General features: G+C 38.2%; 3 non-coding genes across 3 annotated transcripts; all 3 read left to right on the plus strand.

Annotated features, from left to right (window-relative positions):
* The first annotated feature begins 478 nt into the window (after positions 1-478).
* Positions 479-551, plus strand: Trnar-ucu (transfer RNA arginine (anticodon UCU)). The gene has a single exon. It is a non-coding gene; the product is annotated as a tRNA-Arg (tRNA).
* Positions 552-833: 282 nt separating this feature from the next.
* Positions 834-906, plus strand: Trnar-ucu (transfer RNA arginine (anticodon UCU)). The gene has a single exon. It is a non-coding gene; the product is annotated as a tRNA-Arg (tRNA).
* A 283-nt stretch (positions 907-1189) lies between these two features.
* Positions 1190-1262, plus strand: Trnar-ucu (transfer RNA arginine (anticodon UCU)). The gene has a single exon. It is a non-coding gene; the product is annotated as a tRNA-Arg (tRNA).
* Positions 1263-12892: the final 11630 nt, after the last annotated feature.

Here is a 12892-nt window from a genome sequence, read left to right on the forward strand (position 1 = left end):
AAATTGTGAAAAAAAATTTTTTTCGGAAATTTTTTTTTGGACTACTCAAAAAATGCTTTCAACAACACCGTATCGCGCGCTGTGGCGCAACGGATAGCGCGCTGGACTTTAATTCAGAGGTTGTGGGTTCGAGTCCCATCAGCGGTGTTTATGTCCCTTCAAAATGAGAAGGGACAGCTGGTTGACAAGCCAAAATAGTCAGACCAGTCAAGCGTAGGTTCGAGCCCCCTTAAATGCCTAAATCTCCATACCAAAACTAGATAAAACGCTAAGGCATATTGAATTATATTTTGTAACGAATTGTATTGGGCTTTTCTGGGTTGACTTGACATATTATGACTTGTGAAATTCTGTACTTTTGGGCTTTTCTGGGTTGTTGATGCTTGACATATTTATGACAAAAAAATTGTGAAAAAAAATTTTTTTCGGAAATTTTTTTTTGGACTACTCAAAAAATGCTTTCAAACAACACCGTATCGCCGCTGTGGCGCAACGGATAGCGCGCTGGACTTCTAATTCAGAGGTTGTGGGTTCGAGTCCCATCAGCGGTGTTTATGTCCCTTCAAAATGAGAAGGGACAGCTGGTTGACAAGCCAAAATAGTCAGACCAGTCAAGCGTAGGTTCGAGCCCCCTTAAATGCCTAAATCTCCATACCAAAACTAGATAAAACGCTAAGGCATATTGAATTATATTTTTGTAACGAATTCTGTACTTTTGGGCTTTTCTGGGTTGTTGATGCTTGACATATTTATGACAAAAAAATTGTGAAAAAAATTTTTTTCGGAAATTTTTTTTTGGACTACTCAAAAAATGCTTTCAACAACACCGTATCGCCGCTGTGGCGCAACGGATAGCGCGCTGGACTTCTAATTCAGAGGTTGTGGGTTCGAGTCCCATCAGCGGTGTTTATGTCCCTTCAAAATGAGAAGGGACAGCTGGTTGACAAGCCAAATAGTCAGACCAGTCAAGCGTAGGTTCGAGCCCCCTTAAATGCCTAAATCTCCATACCAAAACTAGATAAAACGCTAAGGCATATTGAATTATATTTTTGTAACGAATTCTGTACTTTTGGGCTTTTCTGGGTTGTTGATGCTTGACATATTTATGACAAAAAAATTGTGAAAAAAAATTTTTTTTCGGAAATTTTTTTTTGGACTACTCAAAAAATGCTTTCAACAACACCGTATCGCCGCTGTGGCGCAACGGATAGCGCGCTGGACTTCTAATTCAGAGGTTGTGGGTTCGAGTCCCATCAGCGGTGTTTATGTCCCTTCAAAATGAGAAGGGACAGCTGGTTGACAAGCCAAAATAGTCAGACCAGTCAAGCGTAGGTTCGAGCCCCCTTAAATGCCTAAATCTCCATACCAACTAGATAAAACGCTAAGGCATATTGAATTATATTTTTGTAACGAATTCTGTACTTTTGGGCTTTTCTGGGTTGTTGATGCTTGACATATTTATGACAAAAAATTGTGAAAAAAAATTTTTTTCGGAAATTTTTTTTTGGACTACTCAAAAAATGCTTTCAACAACACCGTATCGCCGCTGTGGCGCAACGGATAGCGCGCTTGGACTTCTAATTCAGAGGTTGTGGGTTCGAGTCCCATCAGCGGTGTTTGTCCCTTCAAAATGAGAAAGGACAGCTGGTTGACAAGCCAAAATAGTCAGACCAGTCAAGCGTAGGTTCGAGCCCCCTTAAATGCCTAAATCTCCATACCAAACTAGATAAAACGCTAAGGCATATTGAATTATATTTTTGTAACGAATTCTGTACTTTTGGGCTTTTCTGGGTTGTTGATGCTTGACATATTTATGACAAAAAAATTGTGAAAAAAAATTTTTTTCGGAATTTTTTTTTGGACTACTCAAAAATGCTTTCAACAACACCGTATCGCCGCTGTGGCGCAACGGATAGCGCGCTGGACTTTAATTCAGAGGTTGTTAGGTTCGAGTCCCATCAGCGGTGTTTATGTCCCTTCAAAATGAGAAGGGACAGCTGGTTGACAAGCCAAAATAGTCAGACCAGTCAAGCGTAGGTTCGAGCCCCCTTAAATGCCTAAATCTCCATACCAAAACTAGATAAAACGCTAAGGCATATTGAATTATATTTTTGTAACGAATTCTGTACTTTTTGGCTTTTCTGGGTTGTTGATGCTTGACATATTTATGACAAAAAAATTGTGAAAAAAAATTCTTTTCGGAAATTTTTTTTTGGACTACTCAAAAAATGCTTTCAACAACACCGTATCGCCGCTGTGGCGCAACGGATAGCGCGTTGGACTTCTAATTCAGAGGTTGTGGGTTCGAGTCGCATCAGCGGTGTTTATGTCCCTTCAAAATGAGAAAGGACAGCTGGTTGACAAGCCAAAATAGTCAGACCAGTCAAGCGTAGGTTCGAGCCCCCTTAAATGCCTAAATCCATACAAAACTAGATAAAACGCTAAGGCATATTGAATTATATTTTTGTAACGAATTCTGTACTTTTGGCTTTTTCTGGTTGTTTGAGGTTGACATATTTATGACAAAAAAATTGTGATATTTAAATGAAAAAAATTTTTTTTTTTCGGAAAATTGTTTTTTTTGGACTACTCAAAAAATGCTTTCAACAACACCGTATCGCCGCTGTGGCGCAACGGATAGCGCGTTGGACTTCTAATTCAGAGTTGTGGGTTCGAGTCGCATCAGCGGTGTTTATGTCCCTTCAAAATGAGAAGGGACAGCTGGTTGACAAGCCAAAATAGTCACCAGTCAAGCGTAGGTTCGAGCCCCCTTAAATGCCTAAATCTCCATACCAAAACTAGATAAAACGCTAAGGCATATTGAATTATATTTTTTGTAACGAATTCTGTACTTTGGGCTTTTCTGGGTTGTTGATGCTTGACATATTTATGACAAAAAAATTGTGAAAAAAAATTTTTTTCGGAAATTTTTTTTTGGACTACTCAAAAAATGCTTTCAACAACACCGTATCGCCGCTGTGGCGCAACGGATAGCGCGCTGGACTTTTACTTCAGAGGTTGTAGGTTCGAGTCCCATCAGCGTGTTTTATGTCCCTTAAAATGAGAAGGGACAGCTGGTTGACAAGCCAAAATAGTCAGACCAGTCAAGCGTAGGTTCGAGCCATTTTGGCTTGTCAACCAGCTGTCCCCTTCTCATTTGAAGGGACATAACAACTCATTTACTTTTATAATTTTTTTATAATTTTTTTTGTTAAAATGTTTTTATATTTGTTACTACTTTAATAATATAGATGGATAGCTGCCAAAACCCCATCCACCGGAATATCAGACAACCAAGAACAGAGCAACATTTTGACTTCCAAGATCTCAGCATTTAACAACAAATTAGATGAAATCTCTGCAAATGAGACCATGAAAAATGAAACTTGTTAACCTGCCCTTTTTAATTTATTGTTTCTATTCAATCAAAATAGCTAACACTGATTAGGCGGCCATCGAAAAATTGTTCTATTTGTATCACCCGCCTGCATCATATTTTCCGTTGATTTTCTGGTGCAGAGACGCGGGAAAAAATCCAGGTAAAGCTTTTAAAAGGTATAGCTTTTTTCTTCATCGCTCTCTGGCAGCCATCAAATAATTTAAACTTGTATTGTTTGTGTCACCACTCGCCTCCGACATACTGTCCCAATTTTAAAGAACCCGGGAATTTTTCCGACCGCCCAACCGCCCATCTACCCGCATGCATTAACTCCCGCTGCAACGCGAGAGAAACTTTTCAATGGCCACCTCAGAGAGAATTATAGTACATTATCATGACGTCTAATACCATCAATTTGGGATTACTTTCATAAAAGGGGTAACTTTATTTCAACAGCAGACTGTTCTGGTCTGTGATTTAAAATTTAGCTAGGATATAAACAAGTCATGTCATGACTTCTAGCTTTTATAAATTTAGGACCAGAAAATGTTGTGGTGATGAAAGTTAACCCAGTAGTAATAGTCATTTATGAAAAAGTAACTCTCCACACTCAGCAATTGAACCGTATGATCTTGAGGGACTGTGAATCGCTAAATCCATGAGTGAGGACCAATAGGAACAACAACCACCATTCATAGCATTGGAGATTTGGTTTTAGCCTAGGATATGATTAAATGGACCCCTTGGACAATATGCCCTGCTCCTGCTGTGAAAGTTTTTTTCTGGAAATTTTGACCTGTCCACCCTAGTCAAACACAGAAGTCACCCTATTTCCCCACCACATATATAACAAGAATAATGTTAAAGAATTTTCTGCGACTATTTTCTTCAGAATGTTCCAAACAAATATTTTTTACCAGACAAAATTCCTACCTTCAAAATACAATTTCATAAATTCATCGCTTTCTTGTTGGTTGGAACAACGTGCACCAGTACTACAGCTATTCGACGCCATTTTGGAATTTGGTATGTACCTTGGTTCAGAAGCTCAATAGCGGTAAATGATCGTTAGTAATCGATGCTTATCAGTCGCGCTATGCTCTAGCGCATGAGAACAGCGAATCAACTCGATAAGCATCAGTCCCATTTGAGCGCATCGTATTGATGCGTATCAGTTACTACTTCCATTAACGGGTGCAAAATGAGAAGGGACAGCTGGTTGACAAGCCAAAATAGTCAGACCAGTCAAGGGTAGGTTCGAGCCCCCTTAAATGCCTAAATCTCCATGCCAAAACTCGATAAAACGCTAAGGTATATTGAATTATTTTTGTAACGAATTCTGTATTTTTGGGCTCTTGCAGTTTGTTCATGCTTGACACAAAAAAATTGTGAAAAAAAATTTTTTTCGGAAATGTTTTTGTGGACTACTCAAAAAATACTTCCAACAAAACTCTATCGCGGCTGTGGCGTAACGGATAGCCCGCTGGACTTCTAATTCAGAGGTTGTGGGTTCGAGTCCCATCAGCGGTGTTTATGTCCCTTCAAAATAACAAAGGACAGCTGGTTGACAAGCCAAAATAGTCAGACCAGTAAAGCGTTGGTTCGAGCCCCCTTAAATTCCTAAATTTCCATGCCAAAACTCGATAAAACGCTAAGGCATATTGAACTATTTTGCTAACGAATTCTGTATTTTTTGGCTCTTGTAGTTTGTTCATGCTTGACACGAAAAAATTGCGAAAAAAAGTAGGCGCACCAGTCATGTTAAATATTGCATTGGTACATATTCTGGATAACACCTACTTGAGGAATTCTCAGGATGAGACTTGGTTCTTGCAAAAAAATTTTCTTGGAGTGTGCATAAAGTTAGCTGTTCTGGCTTAAATTCTGAATTCTGAATTCTGAAAAACATCAAAATACATAGAAATTCTAATGATAACATTTCGACCATGATTTAGGCTGTGCGCATCCCCAGAATCAAATCATATCAGAGGGGATGCGTGCAGCCTAACCATGATTATGATATAATTGTATTGGGTAACCATAAAAGTGTCTACTATATATATCTCCTTCCATGAGGCCCCCCCCCAGCGGTTGGCGTGATGGCGTGATGGAGGGTTTTTCGTGACGTGATGGCGTGAAATTTTGAAAAAAACGGCGTGATGGCGTGAAAATGAAGTGCCGGCGTGATCGTGAAATCGAGTTTTTTTAGGCGTGATGGCGTGAAATTTGCAGTTCAGCGTGATCGTGAAAATTATATTTATTAGTTGAATCGTATTTCTATGTCCATTTTAGCCAATTTAGAGGGTTTAAATTTCAAAATTTTCTTGGTCGGCCCTAACTATGGTGGGCCTCCTATAGGGTCTCCTATAGATCTCATTTTAAAACATAAAAGAAACGGTGCAAACAGTTCTATTCATCTGCCATTTATCCTTGTAACTTCCGATTGTTTTTAGCAGTTGCTAGCTAGTCTTCAAAATAATAAAGTCGAATGCTATGAGAGGGTCGAAAATTGAAAATTTTCCCCGTCAGCGCAAACCATGGTTGCGCTTCCTCCCTAACTAACATTCTCCTCTCTTTCTTAGATGCTTATTCTTATAGATGCATCAAAAGATTTCAGGTCTTTTATTTCAGGAAAACATATATTTGTAGCAAATCCTTAATCACAAAGAAGCAACCGGTTTATTATGAGGTGTAATTTTAAGCAGATTGATCAAAGCAATCCTGTGATGTTTAAACCGATATTTTGGAAAAAGAGAGTAAATGAGGGCGATTTTAGCCATACTAAATTGAAAATTTCTCCCGTCGGCGCAAACCATGGTTTCCCCTTTTGAAAACTATTCACGGTAATTCACAATTAATGCCCATGGGACCCGGGACCAGGGGGCATGGCCCCTCATGTTGCTTGTACTTTTAAAAGATTTCCATTATTTTTACATGAATTATTTTTCAAATTGAATTGAAATGGGTCCTAAAATAGCACTTTGAACCCGTCAAAATTCAAAAAATTTCTCCGTTGCTCAACCATGGTGGGCTGTGTCATTTTACTCAAATATACCTCAGCCCTCAAACCGGTGCCCTTTGATGTGACCAGTTGTCCAACAATTTTTGATATGCATAAGTCAAGATTACGTCATTTTTCCTATCGAAAACACCCAAAAAACTGGAATTTGACCCCTGTGTCAAAAATAGAAAAACAGAGGGGCAATTTTACAATCTATGGTGGACTGAAAAACACTTCGAAAAATACTTCACTAATACACGTATTCAAGTAATGTTACATTTGTCACGAATGACGACATGTGGCTTTCCCTATCTACCATGATAACGTATACAATGTACCCCTCAGGCAATGGTAATTGCAGTAATTACGGTAATCATGGTAATCACACCCTTACGCCACTGAGGGGTACATTGTATAAGTTGTCTCATTATGGTGTGGCGCTATAAAGGACGATATGTTGTGGCGTAAGGGTGTGATTACCGTTATTACCGAAATTACTGCAATTACCATTACCTGAGGGGTATATTGTATTCTCACTTTGTCACATCGAACATCGAATATTTCACCCTGACGATGATTTAATTTACGATTCTATTTCTTCCTCCCAACTTATCACCTCATCTGCAACAAAAAACACGGTTAACGCTTCTGTTGGTGGGATTGGCTTTCTTCTTTCATCTAGAGCAGCCAGCAACTTAATAAGAATTGAAAAAATTACACCTAGAATCGTGATTGCTGAATTTTCCAGCAACCCAGTTTTAACAGTAGTGTGTGCCTATAGCCCCCACAACAGTGCTCCCGAGGAAGATGTCGAGGAGTTTTATTCGTCACTTAAAAACTTGCTTAGCCATATTCCAAGGCATAATTTTCTCTCCATAGCCGGTGATTTTAATGCCAAACTTGCCTACCCTGATGTTCCTTTTTCATTTGACAAGGCTACAAATCGTAACGGTGAACACCTTTTAGATCTTCTACAAGAATTTGACCTTTTTTCCTCAAATAACTCCTTCATGAAATGTGCTAATCATCTCTGGACCTTCAAATATCCAAACGGCGATAAAGCACAGATCGACTATATCATTTTCCGGAAAAAATGGCGTAATAGCATACAGGACTCAAGAGCATATTCTTCCTTTGCTACTGTGAGTACTGATCATCGCATCGTATCTTCTAAGGTCAAACTTAGTCTTCGCTCTTCCAAACCTTCAAAACCTAATCCTTTAAAACAAATAGATTGGAAAAGGGCCTCTACAAATCCTGAAGTCTGTAGCATGTTTGGAATTGAGGTCTTTAACCGTTTCTCTACTCTTTTCAACGAAGAATTGACCAAAGATAATGTTGAGCTAGCGTACTCTTGTCTTAAAGATTCCACAGAAAAAGTTGCCCTAGAGCAACTTCCAAGAAAACAAAAACGAGCTAAATCAGACCCAAAAGAATGTCCCTTAGTCAAGAAAGCAAGAGAAAATCTAACAAAAGCTTCCTCTTTGTATAATGCAGCACCAACGCGGAGACGCAAGGAGCAACTTAACTCTGCCAAGATTAAACTTGACGAGGCCTACCTAGAGGCTCAAGTTTCTTTTATTGATACTCAGCTGAAGGACATGTCTGAGCAATTTTCCAAAAATTCTCATCGCGATGCTTGGAAAGTAGTACAAAAACTAAGTGGCAAGAACTCAAAACCGTCCATCCAGCTGAAAGGTGGCTCGGATAAAAAACGCTTAGATAATTGGTTACAGCATTTCAAAAATCTTTTAGGTAAAAAACCGGTGTTAGCAACAAATAACTTTCTTCCACGAGAGCAAATTTCTCCCCCTCTAGATATATCTACTTTTTCTTTTCCATGGAAGAGTTGACAAAGGTCCTTTCCACAACAAAATCATGCAAGGCCCTCGGTCCAGATAACATACCACCTATTATCTGGAAGGACAGAAATTTTCATGATATCCTTTTAAAGCTTTGCAACCTCGCGTTTGAAGACAAAGTTTGTACAACACACTGGTTAAAATCGACCATCGTTCCAGTACCAAAAAAGGGAGACCTTAGTCTTGCCACAAACTATCGTGGTATCTCTCTTCTCCCAATCGCAGCAAAAATCTATAATAAGCTTCTTCTAAATAGAATACGGCTTCATGTTGAACCCATTCTTCGTAAAAATCAAAACGGTTTTCGAAGTGGTCGTTCTACTTTAAGCCAAGTTCTTGCTCTTCGACGAATCTTAGAGGAAGCTAGAAACTTCAATCTTGAAGCAATTTTGATTTTTGTTGATTTCAAGAAAGCCTTTGATTCGGTTGATCGCGACTTAATGTTTGATATTCTCTCTCTTTACGGCATCCCTCAAAAGATCTTTGATGCCATAAAACTTCTGTACACTAATACAAAATCTTCAGTACAAACACCTGATGGTGAGACTTCAACTTTTTCTATTTTAGCTGGTATTCTCCAGGGTGATACCCTTGCACCATTTCTCTTTATTCTAGTTGTCAATTACCTTATGCGCGTTTCTGTTGATAAAATATCTAGCTGCGGTTTTCTTCTTCAACGTAGGCTTGGTCCACGTAATCCTGCCGTTCATTTAACAGATACAGACTTTGCTGACGACATAGCACTTATCAGCTCTACCCTAGAGGATGCGCAAAATCTTCTAATTGCTCTTGAATCTGCTGCAAACTGTACAGGCCTATACCTCAATGAGTCCAAAACCGAATATTTGACTCTTAATGTTAACGAACCATCAGACAATATTAAAACAATATCTGGTACAAACCTACGAAAGGTAGAAGACTACAAATATCTTGGTTCTTACATCTCTTCTTCTGAAAAAGACTTTAAAATTCGCAAAGGTTTAGCTTGGAGTGCATGCAATAAGCTGCATAGTATTTGGTCATCTTCCTTCATCGACTCTAGTCTTAAAGTTAAAATTTTCAAGTCAATTATTGAGCCAATTCTTATGTATGGTTCAGAAACCTGGTCCCTTACCAAAAAGTTTGAAAAGCAACTAGACGGTACCTATACCAGACTTTTGAGAAGGGTTAAAAATCTCTCTTGGCGTGACCATCCAACAAAACGCACCATATACGGTTCCTTGAAACCAATCTCCCTCCTCCTTAAAGCCAAGCGCGTTCAATTTGCTGGTCATTGTTTCCGTGCCTCATCTGAGGTTATTTCCTCCCTATTGCTTTGGAAACCTAAACGTGTGGCTCAGAGATCGAGAAAACTTACCTTTCCGGATGTGGTGAGCAGGGATACAGGCCTTGATCTTAGCGACCTGGGCACTGCTATGCGCAACCGCGACTCCTGGCGCCAGCGAGTGGAATCCATTGTCTCGACTGCGGTCGAGCAATGATGATTGTGTTATCATGGTAGAGGGTCATATGTAAGTGTAGTATGATAGTATGATGATACCCATTCATAATAAAGTGAGGTTATGTTTCAAATAGTCATGGAAGTGTAGTATGAAAAATGATATAATCTTGACTTACGCATATGAGAATGCCGAAAAACTGATTGACGTATAACAAAATATGAGCGTGAAAACTAAATTTTCTAGGCGTAATGGCGTGAAATCGAAAAAAATTGACGTGATCGTGAAAATCAAATTTTTCAGGCATGATGGCGTGAAATCGAAAAAAAATTGGCGTGATGGCGTGAATTTTGGGTCCGCTGGGGGGGCCTCTTCCATCCAACAATATTATTCATCATAACGAATTTTGTAACTGGGGTGTAATAGATTGCTAATGAATGACATAGGAATATCTTCTCATCAATATTAATCATTACGTATATAGAGTGTAAAGAATTCAAATATAAGGCTAGCCATTAAAGATATCATTGTTTGAGGTCCTTTTTTTCAAAAGATAGAATAAGGATTGAATTCACAGCGTAATGTCCCTAGAAATAGAATTTCTCCAAAACATACAAATTAGGTTTTCTAATGATCGTTATCTAGACATCCTTCTATCCTCGCTTCTCAACAAAAAATAGAGGCAAGATTTAGAATGCTCACTGAAACCTTTCTTAAAAACTTGCCATTTATCTCACTAGTATTTTTTTTTTTTTAAATCGGATTTCCTTTCTAGAAGACTTTTGACTTTTGACTTTCAATGCATCTTTTCTATTCATTTAATCCTCTACAAAGTATTTTTGTTATAATTTGAATATAGATTGATGCATTCGAATCCATTATCTTTAAAGTTCCTTGGCTTTAACATTTCCTACTACTTTACACAATAAATCTCTACACTCCTTAGAATTAACCATCCCAAACATCATCCATTATAGGCATTATAAATCTCATCATCTAAAATTCTTTTGAAATAACTTCATTTGACTTATGGTGCATTTGTCCGTAGTAACTAAAAGGTGAAACGTCAGAGAAACGGGTGGAAACGGGTGGAAACGATACGGAAACGGGTGGAAACGACACGGAAACGGGTGGAAACGATATGAAAACGATACGGAAACGGGTGGAAACGACTATCCATGCATTTAAAACGGACGAAAGCATCGTCTACTTTTCCCCTAGCCTTAAGTGCCGTTTATATATTGTTATGTTTTGAATCTTATAAAGGGCGTTTACCAAATAGAGTTTCTATTAAATAATTTGCTCTATCCAAGGCCACTGTTTTAAAGTGAGAATTGGGACATTGTCTTATGCCTTTTTTGTGACAAAAGTTTTTGTGACCTACTGCGAAATTTCTGACATTAACGGAGTCACGGAACTACTCCCCTGTGATTTTTAACTACTCACTTAACTTAACCCTAGATACTAAACACCGAAACAGATGGGAAACTAGTGGAAACGAATGCAAACGGTTGGAAACGAATGAAAAACAACTGGAAACACATGAAAACGAGTGGGAACGAGTTCTAGGGGTATAAATTGGCATTCGGGTTCTATTCGGGTTCTAATTAAAAAACTAAAACTAATTTTATTTAGTCAAAGGTGTGTCCTTGTTTAGTCCCCTTGAAACAAAATTGTAAAAATCCACCTTTTTTTACGAAATGCGGACAAAATATAACTTAAGCGTTTTCGCGAATTTTCAGCCTTTTCGCGAAATCGTTTTGCATTGCTCTTTCGCGAAATTAAATTTACGCGAACAAACAATGAACAGCAAAAAGTTTAAAGAAACTATTTTATATAAAGTGAAAAGCACTAACAGCACACTCATGGGATTTTGAATTTATTGAAAGGAGTTGTTGCAGTAAACAGACTGTACCTTTATAATCATAAAGGTTGGCGAGTCCAGTCAAAACACAGATTTGATCTGCAGCGTCACGCTTCACCTTGCCTCAATAGTTAAGTCAAATTGAAACAAAGCATTGCCAAACAAACTCTGGTATTTTTTTATTATTTCAGAGAATTAAATTCTATAGTATGACTATTATGGCACACAAATTGAGTGTTTTATTCCCAAACAAGTTCCAATTCGAGAAAAGCTTTGTTTTGATTGGGATAAAAATGCTGGGTGATTATTCATTCATGCAAACTGTATGTGATCTAAAATATATTATTTAAAAAAATTACCGCTTACAAGACTTCATCATTCCTGACAAACACCGTAAACAAACCAAGATTAGTCGCTCTCGCTGGAAGTAAATTTTGTCTCCTATATCGCAAACACTATGTAGTGTTATAGTTTGGAATGCAAAAAGCTAAAATCACCTTTTTTTGTCATAAAAAATTCCATTTCTTTGTTATAAAAAATCCAGCCATAAAAAACATTTACAAAACATCAAAACACGAAAGTATCTGAAATGCTGGATTTGGTTTCAAATGAAAAGCTGCTTGTACTTACTATCAAAAAGAAAATCACTTCCATTCTGTTTGTTATTAAAGCAGCGTTCTGTTTTTAACAATGTTTTTAAGAAGTATTTGAAAAAATTGATTAGTTTGATATGAACCCCTTGCACTCATTTCCACTCGTTTTCATGTGTTTCCAGCTGTTTTTCATTCGTTTCCACCCGTTTCGCCACTCGTTTGCACCCGTTTACATTCGTTTCCACTAGTTTCCCATCTGTTTCAGGGTTTAGTATTTACGTAACTTACGTATACTTAAACCAAATGTTTAACCTCTCCCCCGTTTAAAACTCCTTGGAAATCCGTACACTCACTCTGAAAAAAATCAACACTGTTTCAATAAATTTCAATCAATCAAACTGGCTTATTGAGGTTAAGAATACTTCTGTTCAAACCCGCTGTTCATCGACTAATGATGAAGAAGCTTTGTTCACTGTTGGTCGTTTACCCGTTTCTCCCCGTTTCTCCCCGTTTCCACCAGTTTCCCTCTCGTTTCTCCCCGTTTCCAGGGCGATTCCCCCCGTTTCCAGATCGTTTCCACCCGTTTCTCTGACGTTTCACCTTTTAGTTACTACGGCATTTGTCTATTGAAACTCTTGATAGAACAATTTTATAAGAAAACCGAGCCTCAAAAACCCCAAAGAAAAGGAACAATTTAAGAGCAAATCTGAGCCAGGGTAATGCCTTTTTGCCAAATATGATGGCCGCCATAGTT

Source organism: Clytia hemisphaerica, unplaced genomic scaffold, assembly GCF_902728285.1.
Source record: "Clytia hemisphaerica strain Z4C2 unplaced genomic scaffold, Clytia hemisphaerica genome assembly, whole genome shotgun sequence".
Lineage (NCBI taxonomy): Eukaryota > Metazoa > Cnidaria > Hydrozoa > Leptothecata > Clytiidae > Clytia > Clytia hemisphaerica.